The following is a 17,334-nucleotide window of genomic DNA, read 5'->3' on the forward strand; positions in this document are numbered from 1 at the left end:
GTTTATCCTGTCCTTTATTTCACTTGCCCATGGAGATAAATCAGCAAATATATTGCTGCGAAAGATGTCGAAGAGCTTACTGCCTATGTTTTCTTCTAAGATGTTTATGGTTTCACAGCTTACATTTAAGTCTTTTATCCATTTTGAGTTTATTTTTGTGAATGGTGTAAGTTGGTGGTCTACTTTCATTTTTTTTTCAGGTAGAGGTCCAATTTCCCAACACCATTTGTTAAAGAGGCTGTCTTTCCTCCATTGTATGTTCTTGCCTCCTTTGTCCAATATCAGTTGTTCGTAAAGGTGTGGGTTTATTTCTAGGTTCTCTGTTCTGTTCTATTGATCTATATGCCTGTTCTTATGCCAGTACCAAGTTGTTTTGAGTACAATGGTCTTGTAGTATAACTTGATGTCAGGAAGTGTGATACCTCCCACTTTACTCTTCCTTTTCAAGATTGCTGAGGGTATTCTTATTCTTTTTTGGTTTCATATACATTGTTGGAATATGTGTTCTATATTTTAAAGTATGTCTTTGGTATTTTAATTGGTATTGCATTGAATTTATAAATTGCTTTGGGTAATATAGACATTTCAATGATATTTATTTTTCCTAACCATGAGCACGGTATATGCATCTACTTGTTTGTATCTTCCTTGATTTCTTTTATCAATGTTTTATAATTTTCTAAGTAAAAGTCTTTAATCTCCTTGGATAAATTTACTCATAGGTACTTTATTTTTTTGGTTGCAATAGTGAGTAGGATTGTTTCCTTTATTTCTCGTTCTGACAGTTCATTGTTGGTGTATAAAAATGCCTCTGATTTCTGAGTATTAATTTTATATCCTGCCACCTTGCTGAATTTATTTATCAGGTCTAGTAGTGTTTTGACTGAGACTTTAGGGCTTTTTATATACAATATTATATCATCTACAAATAATGATAGTATTACTTCTTTTTCAATTTGGATGCCTTTTATTTCTTCTTCTTGTCTGATTGCTGTGGCTCGGACTTCCAGAACTATGTTGAATAAGGGTGGTGAAAGGGGACACCCCTGCCTTGTTCCTGATCTTAAGGGGATTGCTTTTCATTTTTGCCCATTGAGTATAATGTTGGCTGTGGGTTTGTCGTAGATGGCCTTTATCATGTTGAGGTATGTTCCCTGTATTCCCACTTTGCTGAGTGTTTTGATCATGAATGGGTACATATTTTATCAAATGCTTTTTCTGCATCTATTGAAATTATCATGTGGTTTTTCTTTTTCCTTTGGATATATGATGAAGAACATTGATTGATTTGTGAATATTGTACCAGCCTTGCCTTCCAGAATAAATCGCACTTGATCGTGGTGTATGATTTCTTTATATATATTGCTGGATCTGGTTTGCTAATATTTTGTTGAGGATTTTAGCCTCCAAATTGATCAGGAATATTGGCCTATAATTTTCTTTCTTTGTGTTTTCTTTACCTGGTTTTGGAATCAGAATTATGCTCACCTCATAAAAGGAGCTTGGAAGTCTTCCTTCCTCTTGAATTATTTGAAATAACTTGAGAAAGATAGGAGTTAGCTCTTCTTTGAATATTTGGTAAAATTCACTTGTGAAGCCATCAGGCCCAGGACTTTTGTTTGTTGGGAGTTTTTTGATAACTGTTTTGCCTCATTTGTTGTAATCAGTCTGTTTAGGTTTTCTGATTCTTCCAGATTGATTTTTAAAGATTATATTTTTCAAGGAATTTGTCCGTTTCATCTAGGTTGTCTAATTTTTTGGCATACAATTCTTCATAGTATTTTCTTACAATCCTTTGTATTTCTGTTGTGTCAGTTGTTATTTCTCCACTCTCATTTTTAATTTTATTTGAGTCCTCTCACTTTTTTTCTTGGTGACTCTGGTTAAAGGTTCATTGATCTTGTTTACCTTTTCAAAGAACCAGCTCCTGGTTTCACTGACCCTCTGTATTGTTTCTTTAGCCTCTATATCATTTATTTCCACTCTGATCATTATTATTTCCTTCCTTCTACTACTTTTGGGCTTTATTTGATATTCTTTTTCTAGTTCTTTTATATGCAGGGTTAAGTTGTTTATTTGAGCTTTTTCCAGCTTCTTAAGGTATGCCTGTAATGCTATGAACTTCCCTCTCAGGACTGCTTTTGCTGTGTCCCATAAATTTTGAGTTGTTGTATGCTCATTATCATTTGTTTCTAGGAATTATTTTATTTCTTCTTTGATCTCATTGTTAATCCATTTGTTATTTAACCTGCTATTTAGTTTCCAGAAGATTGATATGATTTCAATCTTCTTAAATTTGTTGAGACTGCTTTTGTACCCTAACATATGGTCTATCTTAGAGAATGCACCATGACCATTTGAAAAGAATGTATATTCTGCTGCTTTAGGGCGAAAGGTTCTGAAGATATCTATTAAATGGAGTTGATCTAGTGTATCCTTTAAGTCTGCTATTTCTTTGTTAATTTTCTTTCTTGAGGTTCTATCTAGTCATGTTAGTGGGGTATTGAAATCCCCTACTATTATAGTATTGCTGTTGATCTCGCCCTTTTTATTCATCAAGGTCTGCTCTATATACTTAGGTGCTCCTCTATTAGGTGCATAGATATTTATAATGGTTATATCTTCCTGTTGGAGTGCTCCCTTTATCATTATGTAGTGGCTTTTTTTTCATTTCTATTTGCATCAAATATTTTTTCCATCCTTTTACCTTCAGTTTATGTGCATCTTTGTTTTAAGGTGTGTCTCTTGTAGACAGCATATGTATGGGTCCTGTTTTCTTATCCATGCAGCTACCCTGTCTTTTGATTGGATTACGTAATTCATTTACATTTAAGGTTATTATTGATATGTAGTTGTTTATTGCCATTTTATTCTTTAAAGCTGTATTCCTCTTTTGCTATATTCTTTCCCCCCTTTGATCTGTTTACAACAGGCTCCTTAACATTTCTTGCAGCACTGGTTTGGTTGTAATGAATTCCTTGAGTTGTTTTTTGTTTTGTTTTGTTTTGTTGTTGTTATTTTTTGTTTTGTTTGGGAAGCTTTTGATTTCTCCTTCAATTTTAAATGATAGCCTTGCTGGATAAAGAAGTCTTGGTTGTAGGTTCTTGTTCTGCATTACTTTGATTATTTCTTGCCATTCCCTTCTGGCCTCAATTGTTTCTGTTGAGAAATCAGATGTCATCCTTATGGGGGCGCTTTTGTAGGTGATAGCCTTTTCTTCTCTAGCAGCTTTTAATATTTTCTCTTTATCTCTTAGCTTTAGTATTTTTTTTTCTGAAGCTGGTAACGGGGAGAGACAGTCAGACAGACTCCCGCATGCGCCCGACCGGGATCCACCCGGCACGCCCACCAGGGGCGACGCTCTGCCCACCAGGGGGCAATGCTCTGCCCATCCTGGGTGTCACCATGTTGTGACCAGAGCCACTCTAGCGCCTGAGGCAGAGGCCACAGAGCCATCCCCAGCGCCCAGGCCATCTTTGCTCCAATGGAGCCTTGGCTGCGGGAGGGGAAGAGAGAGACAGAGAGGAAAGCGCGGCGGAGGGGTGGAGAAGCAAATGGGCGCTTCTCCTGTGTGCCCTGGCCGGGAATCGAACCCGGGTCCTCCGCACGCTAGGCCAACACTCTACCGCTGAGCCAACCGGCCAGGGCTCTTAGCTTTAGTATTTTAATTATGATGTGTCTCGGTATAGATTTCTTTGGGTTTCTCTTTAATGGAATTCTCTGTGCTTCTTAAACTTGTGTGACTTTTCCCTGCATTAATTTAGGGAAGTTTTTAGCTATGATTTGATTGAACAAAGTCCCTTTCCCTTGTTCATTCTCTGCTTCTTCAGGAACCCCTATGATGTAGATGTTATTTCTCTTCATGTTGTCACAGAGCTTTCTTAGAGTTTCATCAGACTTTTTGAGTCTCTTTTCTTTTTGCTGCTCTGCTTCTGTGCCTTTGTTTATCTTGTCCTCTAACTCGCTGATTCAATCCTCAGCTCCATCCATCCTGCTTTTAATTCCTTCCATTGTGGTCTTCATTTTTGATATTGTATTTGTCATTTCTGACTGATTCTTTTTTATTATTTCAATGTCCTTTATTTTTTACTTGCTACCTCTTTATTTAGGTGTTTATTATGTCCATCTAGTTGTTCAAAGATCTTTGAGAATCCTAACAATCATTATCTGTTAATTTGGTTATATCTGACTCATTCAAGTCCTTTTTTAAGTATTTCTCTTGATTCATTTGGATTGCATTTCTCTGCCTTCCTATTTTGTCTGTGTATAAGAAAGATGTAGCCTCTGGAGTCCAATGGGTGTGGCCTCTGTTTTCCCTAGGTGTGGTCTGTCTCTAGGCACAGCACCCCTCTGCTGCTGCCTCTATCACTTGAGCTGTTATTCCACAAATTTCAGTCTTTTTACTGCCAAACCTCTCAAAAGTATAGTCTAAACTTATCATTACCTCCACTTTTTTATAACAGACTCCTTTTTTTCTAACTACTCCCATCAATTATCTCTTTAATATTATCCTGAACTTTAGTTCGTCTTTTCTATACTCACTCTCCACTTGCTTTGCAGCGTTTTTTGCTGTTAATTCATTTTTAATACTTGGACTTTGTTACAAAGCATATTCACTGCCTGCATCCATAACTGTTCCTTCTTTCCCTCCCTCCCAGGTTTTCTTTGTCCTTCTTTAGCTATTTCCCTGGCTTCTCTCTTCATTCCTCTTGTATTTTCTTTCCATTGGTAATCTTGATCTCTTCCTCAATTTCAGTTCTTACCCTCTGGTAGGTGACTCCCAAATTTACATATCAAGTCCTGTGAACTTTCTTGTGAGTTCAAATTTGAAACTTCCAACTAATTCCCAAAAGTTCAACTTTGGTGCCCTGAAGCATATCAACAACATAATGGCCCAAAACAAACTCATATTTCACACCATCCTCCTGACCCTTGAACTCTCTCACCTCTGCTATCTGCTATTTCTCAAATTTCCCCTATCTCTATTAATGCCACCACCATATACCCAGTTTCTCTGAAGAAAATAATAATAATTCCCATGATGTTTGGGATAGTGAAAAAGGGTGTACACTCTGAGTTCAAATTTTGGCTTTGATATTTGCTAATGGTAAGTCACCTTAGACAAGTTACACAGCCTCTCTGGGTCCAATTTTTCTCATCTGTAAACCCATTCTAATAAGGTGATTCTGAGGATTCATACAGGTAACATATATATGGTGTCAGAAACATTACAAGAATGCAATAAATATTGATGGTTATCATTTTTTCTCAACTCAATTATAAAACATGTCCATCTATCTCTCTTTTAGATGATTGCCTTGTACTTGTTTGTTGATAAAATAGAAGCCATCAAAAAAGAACTTTCACATTCTCTCACAACCAAATCTGCTTGCTGCCCTGCATGTGGACCCATATAATCTGCCTTCAATGAATCAACTGTTCTTGAAGCTTCTTAAGGCAACTCCACTACTTGTCCCCTCAATTTCATCTTTCTTCACCTACTCAGTTTTCCCTTCTTTCCTTTATTGTGAAACATTCCCAATTACCAGATCATTTCCATCAGCACAAAACCTGCTATATATGTATCATCCTCTCATTTTTCTGTTGCATTGTATAGCAAAACTCCTCCAAAGTTTTTTTTTCCCTAAATTCATTCCTCCCTTTCATTTTTCTTTCTTACCTTTTATGCTCTTTTGAAATAGCTCTAATCAGGTTTTGCACCCACCACTCCACCAAACTGCTCTTGTCAAAGTTAGAAGTAATCTCCATATTGCAGAACCTGTTTGTCAATTCTCTCCTCTTCTTGTCCTCTCAGCAGTATCAAATCACTCCTTTCTCCTTGATATACTTTTTGCACTTTATTTCAGGGGCATTACTCTCTTACTTCTCAAACTTATATTTCCCACCATATCGTGCTGTTTATCCCACATCTTACTTATCTCTACATGCTGCAGTGCTGCCAAGGTTCAGACCTTACTTCTCTTCTCATTTACTCTTACTCCCTGAATGCTGCCATTGAGTCTCATGCTTTTAAATATTCTTATTTCTAGAAAACTTTCAAAATTTTATCTCTAGTCCTGATTTGTCCTCTGAACTCTTAAACTTATATAATATCCAACAGCTTACTATGCATGTCTATTTGAATGTCTTAGTGGCATCTCAAGTTTACCATATCCCAAACCAAAGTTTTGATTTCTACCTACATCTTTAAGTCTGCCTTCCCATAGTATTTATCTCAGGGAATGCCAACTTATCTTTTCAGTTGCTCGGGCAAAAATTCGAGAAAGCATTCTCTTTCTCTGATATCCAAAGTCTGAGACATAATCAAATCCTAGCAGCTCATCTTTCAAAATAATCTCCAAATCCAATGTCTTCTCACCCTTGTACCTTCACCCAAGCCCTTATTTCTTTATCCCAGGTTGTTGTTCCAGTCTGGTCTCCTTGTTTTGTCCCTGTTCTCTCTATAATCTATTCTCTACATAGCATCTTCTAGACTCTAGAATCTACGGTGATGTCACTGCTTTGCTTAAAACATTCCAGTGGCTCCCCATTTCAGAGTAAAAGCCAAACACTTAATCACAGACTACAATATTATCTAATCCTAGTATCCCTGTGACTTCTATTACCCTGTTCTGTCTCTGCTTATGCCATACGGATCTCCTTGCTCTTTCTTCAATATTCCAGACATGTTCCTGCCTCAGGGTAAAAATGTAATTAAGGACCAAATGACCCAGAAAGTTACTCTCAGAGTTTAAACAGGGTTAGCCCCAAATATTGAGGTAAGTAGAGAAAGATTCTTTGAGGAGGTATTTACTTGAATTAGACCATAAAGAATATGGTGAGGTAACAAAAGTCGAGATACCCAAAGCTTGATGGGCCCTTAGAGACCTAATGTACTCCCCATTGAACATATAAAGAAATTGAGGCTCAGAGAGAGAGAGAAAGGTCTCAGAGTAAGTCAGGAAAAATGTATTAGAACCAAGATTTTCTAATTCTTTGTCCACTACTTCCACTTCTCTCTTCTCAAGGTGCTGAGAAGGATAGTGTTCTAGATACAAAAAAGGCCCAGAACCCTAAATGCCTTACCCCACCCCGACACACACACACAAATATATATATAAACACATGCACACACAAATATATATAAACACATGCACACACATGCATGCATGCACACACATGTACGCATGTACACACATGCACACCTCCAAACCTGATGAGATCTCCTTTTATTTTTTCCTCAGTACAATGTTATTATAGCAGATGAAACATAACACTGAACTCAAATTCCAGGTCAAACTCCATCAACTTTTTATTTATTTAGAAATGGACCATGCATTGATGAATGGCCTCTCTGATGTAACCTGCCATCTCAAAAGCATTGAGGTTGAGAGGCCCTCCTTCTGTTCCTTTTTGTCCTGTCAACACAAAGTACACAAACTCGATCTGACCTACCATCACATCCTGGCTGACCTCTTGGATGATATCCCTTAAGCACTGCGTGATTCAGATAAGGTGCTTCTAAACAATGAATGAAATGATTCAGATAAGGTGCTTCTAAACAATGAATGAAATGCTTTCTATCAAGTTTATTTTTAAAAGATGTTTGTTGGCAACTGGCTCAAGGTGACTGATAAGCAGGGTCTGAAATAAGCTAAAAATGCAGTTTGTTTCTGCTGACTTTGGTGGAGAAAGGTCTTTGTGACTTGAATGAAGTAATGCCCTCTACTGTGATTTATCAAGCCACCTCTAGAAAGGAGTAAGGTCACAAAGGTTCTGTGACTTTTTAAATAGTCATTATCCACCACATCATGTGTGACTTTTGGCAGTAGCTTTCTGAGGCTGTATCTCTAGATAGTGAAATAAAGAGAAATACACCTACCCACTTTTCTATGATACCATAGGAAGAACACCAACTTCCAATAGTGAAGAGGCCCTCAAAGTAGAACATTAGTGGGAAATAAATGAGTTGGAAGTTTGAATATAAAGCTGGGCAGGTGACATTTACTACAGCAACTAATATCTCAGATGTTGGCCGAGATCTGAGCTCTAGGTACAAAGTCAAAAAGCCCACAGGTTTACTGGTTCATGATTTATTTTTGGATGACCAAAATAGCTTCCAAATTGTTCCCTGTCCCCAGATTCTTTCCCTCTAGTTTATCTTTTGCCTCATATCAATTGTGAATCTAGAGTCATTCATCCTCATCTGGTCACTCATCAAGTATTTATCAAGCATTCACCTTGTGACAAAGACTTTTTCTAGGCACTGGGTTACAGTAGTGAATAGAAAAACATCTTGGAGCTGATATCATAATGGAAGGAGACAAATAATATATGGAATATAATAGTATCTCTTTCACTGAAAGTTTGTATTTTCAAATATTATTGAGCTCACACTATGTGTCAGATACTGTTCTAGACACAGCATTGGACAAAATACACAAAAATCTGTTACTCAAGAAGCTTACATTCAAATGGTAGAAACAGATAACATATGTCAGGAGATGGTGTCATGAAGACAAACAATGCAGTCAAGAGGATGATAAAGAGTGATAGAAGGGACTACTGTAAATAGGGAGGTCAGGGCAGCCACTCTGGAGTGAGAATATCTGTGCAGATGCCAAATGAGGTAAGAGAGTGAGCCATGTCAAGAATTGGAGAATGTGTTGCAGGCAGAGAGAAGAGCCATTCAAAGGTGCCAAGGCAGAAGTGTGCCTGATCTGTTGAGGAAAAATCAGGAGGCCATTGTGGTTGTAGCCTCCTAGATCAATGCCCCCTTATCCTCCTTACCTGCAGCATCCTTAAATATGGTGGTGATGCTGCCTCACGGGGAAAGTTGCAATGCAGAGCAACAGTTCTCATCACCCTCCTTCTGGATCCTTTTTAATAAAATTGTCTTAACTATTTTTTTGGCAGCCACATCATATTTCTGACTCACATTGAGCTTCTGATTAACTAAAATCCCTAAGGCTTTTCTACTCTGGCTACTGTTAAGAAAAGAGTTTGAAATATGTCAGGGCAATAAGCTTGGGTAAAAATTACATGTGGATGTGGCATCAGTAGAGCCTTTCACATTGCACACAGCCTCACTGTGGCATAATACTTATCCCTAAAGGAAAAGAGAGGAATATATTCATCATCACCAGATGAATGATGATGAAGGTGAATCCTGAAGATAACTGAGCCTTCTGTGATAATTCTTTGCAGCCTAAATCTTCCACGCAGAGACATGTTCAGAAAATAGGGCTATTGAAGTAAAATGGTCTTGCCAGTTAGAGTGGCACAGGCAAATTCTTTATTTGAAGATTGGCTAAAGTACCCAGATGCCCCACTGAGCAAGAAACTCCAGTAGCCCTATGGCTTACTGCGGTGCGGGGTGATGGTAAACTGGGAAGGAGAAGGGAGCCAAAATGGTGACCATCCAGCAGAGATCCTGCCCTTTCCAATCAGAGAGAAGCACGGGACGTGGCCATAGCCCCAAGCTGTCCTTAAGCTGGAACCTGTCCCATAAACTGGAACTGAATGTGGAGAAAAATTCATTCAGACTGTTCTATTCCCAGAAGGCATTAAAGGGAGCTAGGTGATCATAGGAGTACTCAGAGAAGCTTGTTTGAACCTTATTAGGAAGACCTATCTCCTCTTCATCCACCCTGTGTGCCCCTGGTGTTTTGGGTGCCCATGGTGTCTTTGGTTTTTTTAATTAAATTTTATTAGGGTGACACTGGTCCACCCACACAGTTGAAACAATCTCTTGACTGGTCTCTCCACTTTCAATACATCTCCCACAATGCAGTCAAAATTGTCTTTCTAAAGTGCAGGTAAAATCATGTCACTCTGCTTTTAAACTTTCCATAGTCCTTCACTGTTTAAAGGATAAAGTTCAAATCTTTCATATTTTATTTATCAATGTTTTTATACTCTTACTTTTCCAACAGATGAATGGCAGCAACTTATAACACTATCTCAAATAATATTATAGTTCATGAAGCCATAGCATAAATAATAACAGAAAATGAGGACAAAGAGAAAGAAAAATATAAAATAAAAATTATAGGCCTCATTGAGTTTTACATTTGGCTCTGAGCTAATAGTGAAAACACAAACAGGTTATGATCAATTATTTATATTGATCTTATTATCAGAAAGGAGGAATTAAATCTTTGATTAGATCCAGGTGATGAAATATGTTTTGTCACAACATTTTTATAGTAAAGATGCCAATTGATTTCTTTTTTAAAATTTTATTTAGGAGGCTTATTTTTTTAATTTTTATTTATTAATTTTAGAGAAGAGAGAGAGAGAAGGGGGGAAGGAGCAGGAAGCATCAACTCCCATATGTGCCTTGACTGGGCAAGCCCAGGGTTTTGAACCGGCAACCTCAGCATTCCAGGTCGACGCTTTATCCACTGCACCACCACAGGTCAGGCCTAGAAGGCTTATTGATCAATAAGCATACACGGGTTGCAGGTAAACATCTCTATAGCATTTGAACTGCTCATTTGGTTGTGTACCCATCACTTAAAGTCAAATAATTTTCCATCACCATATATTTCTCCCTCTTTACTCCCTTCCCCCAACCCCCTCCCCCTGGTAACCACTTCACTTTTATTTATGCCCATGAGTCTCAGTTTTATATCCCACCTATGTGTGAAATCATACAGTTCTTAGCTTTTTATGATTTACCTATTTCACTTAGTGTAATGTTTTCAAGGTCCATCCATGTTGTTATAAATGGCACTATGTCATCATTTCTTATGGTTGAGTAGTAATCCATTGTATATATGTACCACATCTTCTTTATCCAATTCTGTATCGAGAGAGAATATCTTAGCTTTGAAGATTTTCCCTAAGGACCAAAGGGTACCAGCCCAATACTGGGATCCCCAGCTCAGGTCTCCAGTGCTGGGAAGAAAAGTCTTAATAACATTTGGCTGTGAAAATCAGTGGGATTAGTGTATGAGAAAGACAATGGGCTGCTAGAGACTTAGGTGCTGTGGGTCTTAAAGGGCAGGTGCACAGACTCACTCACTCACAAACGTTCTGGCTCTTAGCTCTACCACAGAGGCAGCAGCTCCAAAAGCTCCAGAGACATATAGAGAGGAACTGTTTAACTGGCATAAGGATGAAGACTGAAGGGGCAGAGGTCAGGGCAGCTATCTCCAGGACAGAATTACTGGCAAAGCTCCATTGTTCCTTTGTTGAGGCTCCCCCCAACTCAGCCTGCAGGTAAAGCTGTACATCAGGGGTCCCCAAACTTTTTACACAGGGGGCCAGTTCACTGTCCCTCAGACCGTTGAAGGGCCACCACATACAGTGCTCCTCTCACTGACCACCAGTGAAAGAGGTGCCCCTTCCAGAAGTGCGGCAGGGGGCCAGATAAATGGCCTCAAGGGGCCACATGCGGCCGGTGGGCTGTAGTTTGGGGACGCCTGCTGTACACCAAATCCAAATATTCCATTAACATGGCAAACATAGTTAGCTCTGTAATGGGGATTCCCTGAGACCCCTCTCCACCCAATCAACACGTCCACCCAGCCCCAACCTCTTCCGGAAACTTTTCCATACAATGACATCCCTTGGCTCAAACTACAAAATTTCCTAAACTCTCTGAAAGATCACAAACCCAAACAATCAGCAGCTGGCCTCTGCATGCCCTGTACTTCTTGTTAAATGATGTAAGCCCAAAACTAGTGGCAGCTGGCTTTGATTAGCAGCCTAGACTCTCTGATGTCTCTAAGCCCATAACAGGACACAACCAACTACAGATCACTTCATCACTCCTAACAGGTGTTCCTGGGCCAGGCTGAGTTAGCAGCTAATATTGGCCTGCACCAGAGCCCCTCTTAAGAGGACCTACAATCAATACACCCAATGTCAGGCTTCAGACCACACCAGAGCACCATCCAACTAGCTCTACAAAATAAACATCTAAGGGGCAACATTGGCAGGCATCAGAGACCCACTAATCCCCCTTCATCAGGTCAGCCCCCAAACAATAGCTTTTCACTGTACTCACAACCATTCTTTACAGCCTGCGGATCCCGCTCACTAAAGTATCATCAGCAATTAAAGCTCACTTACAACAGAAGGGCAAAACAACCCACTCAAGGAACTCCCCTTGAGCACATGGCGTCTGTTACTAGGGAGACTATAGAATGTTAGTACAAGTGTATTACAATATGCAGGAAAGAATTAACACAGCAGGCCTTATATTGATTTATTCTTACATAACTTTTAGAGGCCTTGTTTGGTGAACTGGCCATTGATTGACATCTTGGAGCTTATCTTTTTAAATGTTCTCTACATTATTCATGGAAAGGCTGATTTGTATATATGGAGCACTGAACACTGTTGTGCCAGCCTGCCAGACTGTTTGTGTAAAAAATAAAAATATGATATTTGGTGAACACCTGATTTCTTTCTAAGAGTAAAAGTTTTTGGAATTTGTGGCTGGTTGTGCAGGCAGAATGCCTGCCTGATGAGCCCCCAGATAAACACACACACACACACACACACACACACACACTTCTGGACACTAAATCTTAAGTAGGCTACTCTTGGCAGAAAACTATAAACATGTTGCTGTGGTACATTACTGGAAAAAGAAGTTTGTTCTGTTCAACTCCTTGCCTTGTCCCCTTCCGTTTTTTTCCCCTCACTGATCCCAATAGCTATAATCGTTATCCTAACCATATAGCCCACTGTTGTATGTTGGGCATACAAAGGCAGATAACTTTTTTCCTTAATTTTATAGGACTGCAAATTTTAAATAACTATTATTTAAGAACTGTATTTAAGGCTCATTCAGGAGCCTTAAATACAGTATCCAGGAGCCTCATTCACCTCTGGATCTTATTTAGATGAGATTCCAGATTTTGAGCCAATTTCCCCATTACAATGGGCTGTGTAACCTTAAGGGAGCTTAGGAATGAGTGAGTGTATTTACACGTAAGAGGGACATCAGTCAAGGGGGCCAGTGGGCAGGTTGTTCAAGGCATCCTCTCAGATACCTTGCAACAACCCCTACTTTTTGGTATTCACACTTTTTGTGATATCTTCCCTTTGAATGTGGGTTGGATTTAGTGATTCATTTCCAATGAATAAAATTGATAGTGGTTATTGATGCCATTTCCAAATTTATGTTATAAAGGCTGTGGTTTCCATATTTGTAATTTCACTCTCATTCATTTATTCATTAATTCATTCATGACTAGTGAAGAATTGAGGTACTTAGTCAATGAGCCCTCAAGAAACTGAATCTTGCATTCACATGAATGAATTCGGAAGATCCTTTTGAAGTCTTTGCATCAGATGACATTGCAGCTCTGGCCTTCAGACTGTCTGCAATTTAGTGTGAGACCTTGAGTTGGATACACCTAGCTAGGCTGCACCTGGATTCTTGACCCACAGCAATAACAATAGATAAAAAATACATATGGCTTCCATTTTCTATGTGAAGTAGGGGTATATATATACCTCTCACTTTACTTTCTGTAAATTTTCATCCTTCCTTATATTTTCTAGCCATACCAGATGTCCATCAATTCTTCCAACATGTTGAGCTTTTCTTGCCTTGGGACCTTCACATCTCCAGGGTCTTCTATCTGGAATGCCTTTCTTCCTGCTCCCAAACTCATATCATTTGATAATTTGCTGGACTAGATTCAGTCCCTCATTATTTATTATGATTCCCTTTAGTAATATACATTGCATTTATAACTTCTTGTTCAATATATTCCTTTTCTGAAAGACTTTAACCTCCATTAAGGTAGGCACCATATTAGTCTTGTTCACGGCTCTATCTCTGGCTTCTAACACCATGCTCAGTAGATAATAAGCTTGTAATACATATTTATTAAATGGAACTAAATTAATTCCTCTTCACATAGCTGGAAATTATTACCAGTGGAAATATAGTTCTTTTATGAAGTCACAGAAAAGGAATTTTAGAGCAGTGGTTTTCAACCTCTAGTCCACAGACTGGTGTCAGTCTGCCAGAAACTGTGTGCCTGTCTGCAAATGAATTAACCACCCTAGTGTTGTATGAAGATTATAGTCTATTATCATTGGGTCTATAATCTCCCTAAAACATAAAGACCCACATTTGAAGATTAGGCTTTCACAGTCAGATTTATTCCGTGTTGTAATAGGAGGCTGCCAATAGATTTTCAGAGTCTCACCATCCATCCCACCCAGGAAAAAGTAGTCTAGTCTTCATAGGGCCCAGGAAAAATATTTGAGTTCAGAGATTCTTTACAATGGTTCAGTCCAATTAGTCCTCATCCAACCAGCATAGTCTGTGTTTCTGGCTATGCCGTGGTTGGCACTTTGTCTAGGCTTGAAGTGCACCAGCAGCTGGCCAGCCTATGTGTGTGTGTGTTTTTTTAAAGACCACATAGCTGCTTGAAAAGACTCATGAACAAATGGGGTGAGTATGTTTCCAAGCAGGAAGAGAGTTTTGCTAGTCCTGTGTTTTTATTTGTGGACTGGGAAGGACTAGCTTTTCCTTAAGCTACCAATCATTTTTTGTTTGTTTTGTTTTTGTTTTTTTAATCACACGGGCTTACATTGGTCCCTCCCACTAACAAATTGGATCTTTCTAGTTTAGACTGAGAGGTCTTTATAAAGGCTGCCACCTTGGTTTCCACTGCACATGCTTTAAAGTGGATGCACAAAAGGACACCCCCCCATAGTCTGGGTATGAATAGGATGTACCTTGGGGAGCTGGAAAAACTGGTTCTCCCTAACCAGCTAAGGGATTAAGTCCCAAGGGCACAATGGCTTAATGAGCCTGTAAATGCTAAAGCTTTCTAGTAAATGGAATGCTAAAGCTTATTACTGAAGCAGGCTTTCCAGTTTTATAAAATATAATATCTAACTTCTTTTGCTTCCTTTTCCCATTAATATCTAGCTACCTACCTATGTTAATAACTCACTTTTCCCCATTTATCCAAATTATATCCTTCAAAGCCAAGCCCCAGTACTCACATCTCCATTCAGAAAAGTCTTTTGCTTCAGCTGACAGTTTCATATACATTGATTTTCTAAATCCAGCTAAAGACTGTAATCTTCCTAAAGATTAGGGTCACATTTTAAATTTTCTGTGTGGCCTGCCTGCCATTCATTCCTAGGCAGTGTTTCTTAATTACTTGTGTTTCTGTTAATTGCCATCTTTCACTGTCTATTTCAGTACTTATCCAAGTGTTGCTGATTCTTTTTATAGTGTCTCTTCCAGATTTCATCCTATTTCCTATCCCCATGGCCATTATTCATGTATAGCTAAACCCTGAAGTATCTACAACAGCTTTGCAGACAGTTTAACTGTTCTCAGTCTTATTCTTTCAGTCAGTAATTTGTAAACTGGTTTGTATTTTGATTTATAATAAAAAGTGTCTTGTCTTTTGTAACTCATCCAAAACCTGCTTAAAATTATGTGTGGGTACAAATATGTGGATAAATCCTATAATTATTTATTGAAACTCTTAAACATCATTTTACCATTATGCTTTTGCTCAAGAAGGTACAGTGATTTCCTGTTGAATCAAATTTTAAAACTGTACCTAGTTCTATTACTTTCTTTGTCATTATTTTCTCAAAAGGAAACTCTTCCTTGCCCCCACTAAAAAAACCAACCCATTACTGTTTTGTATTTTACTTCCAGCAATAGTGTGTTTTTTAGAAATAATTACAGCAAGCCCTGGCTAGTTAGCTTAGTTAGTTAGGGCATTGTCCTGATATGCCAAGGTTGTGGGTTTGATCCCTGATTCGGGCACATAAAAGAATCAATCAATGAATGCATAAATAAATAAAGCAATAAATCTCTTTCTCTCTCTATCCCTTCTTCTCTCTCTAAAATCAATAAAGCTTTTTTTTTTTTTTTTTCATTTTTCCGAAGCTGTAAACGGGGAGGCAGTCAGGCAGACTCCTGCATGCGCCCGACCGGGATCCACCCGGCATGCCCACTGGGGGTGATGTTCTGCCCCTCTGGGACGTTGCTCTGTTGCATCCAGAGCCATTCTAGCGCCTGAGGCAGAGGCCACAGAGCCATCCCCAGCGCCCGGGCCATCTTTACTCCAATGGAGCCTCGGCTGCGGGAAGGGAAGAGAGAGACAGAGAGAAAGGAGAGGGGGAGGGGTGGAGAAGCAGATGGGCATTTCTCCTGTGTGCCCTGGCCGGGAATCGAACCCGGGACTCCTGCACACCAGGCCGACACTCTACTGCTGAGCCAACCGGCCAGGGCCAATAAAGTTTTTTTTTAAAAAAAAACAAAAAATATATATAAAGAACAATATTAGCCTTTGCCTCCAAGACACTATGTAATGGGACATTGTAGTAGGTCATTTTATGGTTGTCCTCTAAAGTGCCTTCTCCCCATGTAACATAGTGAGCTTGATGTTGCTGCCTAGCTATACTACCAGCTTCCCTGTGGTTAGGTTGTCTACATGTGTAAGGTTTGGGTTCAGGGTGCCTTTAAGTTTAGGCCTTTTTTTTTTTTTTGTATCTTCTGAAGTTGGAAATGGGGAGGCAGTCAGACAGACTCCCATATGCGCCCAAACGGGATCCACCCGGCATGCCCACCAGGGGGGCGATGCTCTGCCCATCTGAGGCATTGCTCTGTTGCAACCAGAGCCATTCTAGCGCCTGAGCCAGAAGTCATGGAGCCATCCTCAGCGCCCGGGCCAACTTTGCTCCAATGGAGCCTTGGCTGCAGGAGGGGAAGAGAGAGACAGAGAGGAAGGAGAGGGGGAGGGGTGGAGAAGCAGATGGGTGGTTCTCCTATGTGCCCTGCCCGGGAATCGAACCCAGGACTCCTGCACACCAGGCCGATGCTCTACCACTGAGCCAACCAGCCAGGGCTAAGTTTAGGCCTCTTTAAAACTCAAATTCACTTGATTGGCTTGCTATTCTCTTTCTTAATGGCTTCCTGTCCTCCACTCTGAAATGTAGCAAAAAGTTTATCTTTACAGAAATGTCAGGGAAAGCTTACATTGGAAAGGGACTTGACAATTAGGGGAGTTTAAATAGCAATAGTTGTTAGTAAAAGCCTAGCCATGGGCCCAGAGATGCTGTCTTCTGATAGATCAGCCACCAGTGCAAACCCATGAGAGGAGAGGGGTCTGGCTTGCTTGAAGTTTCAGCCAGCCCAGCCAGCCCTTCTGGGCCAGGACCTTTTGAACTAGCCCAGGACTCCTTTAGACAGTTCAGCCGGGACATAAACAATTTGAAGAAACTGTGGTGCCACTCCAATCCATATACAAAAAAGTATTTCTTTGTACCTATAGAGGCAGTGACATCAGCCGCTTTTTCCAAGACCCCTGACTAAACTATAAATAC

Source organism: Saccopteryx bilineata, chromosome X (genome assembly GCF_036850765.1).
Source record: "Saccopteryx bilineata isolate mSacBil1 chromosome X, mSacBil1_pri_phased_curated, whole genome shotgun sequence".
In the NCBI taxonomy this organism is placed as follows: Eukaryota; Metazoa; Chordata; class Mammalia; order Chiroptera; family Emballonuridae; genus Saccopteryx; species Saccopteryx bilineata.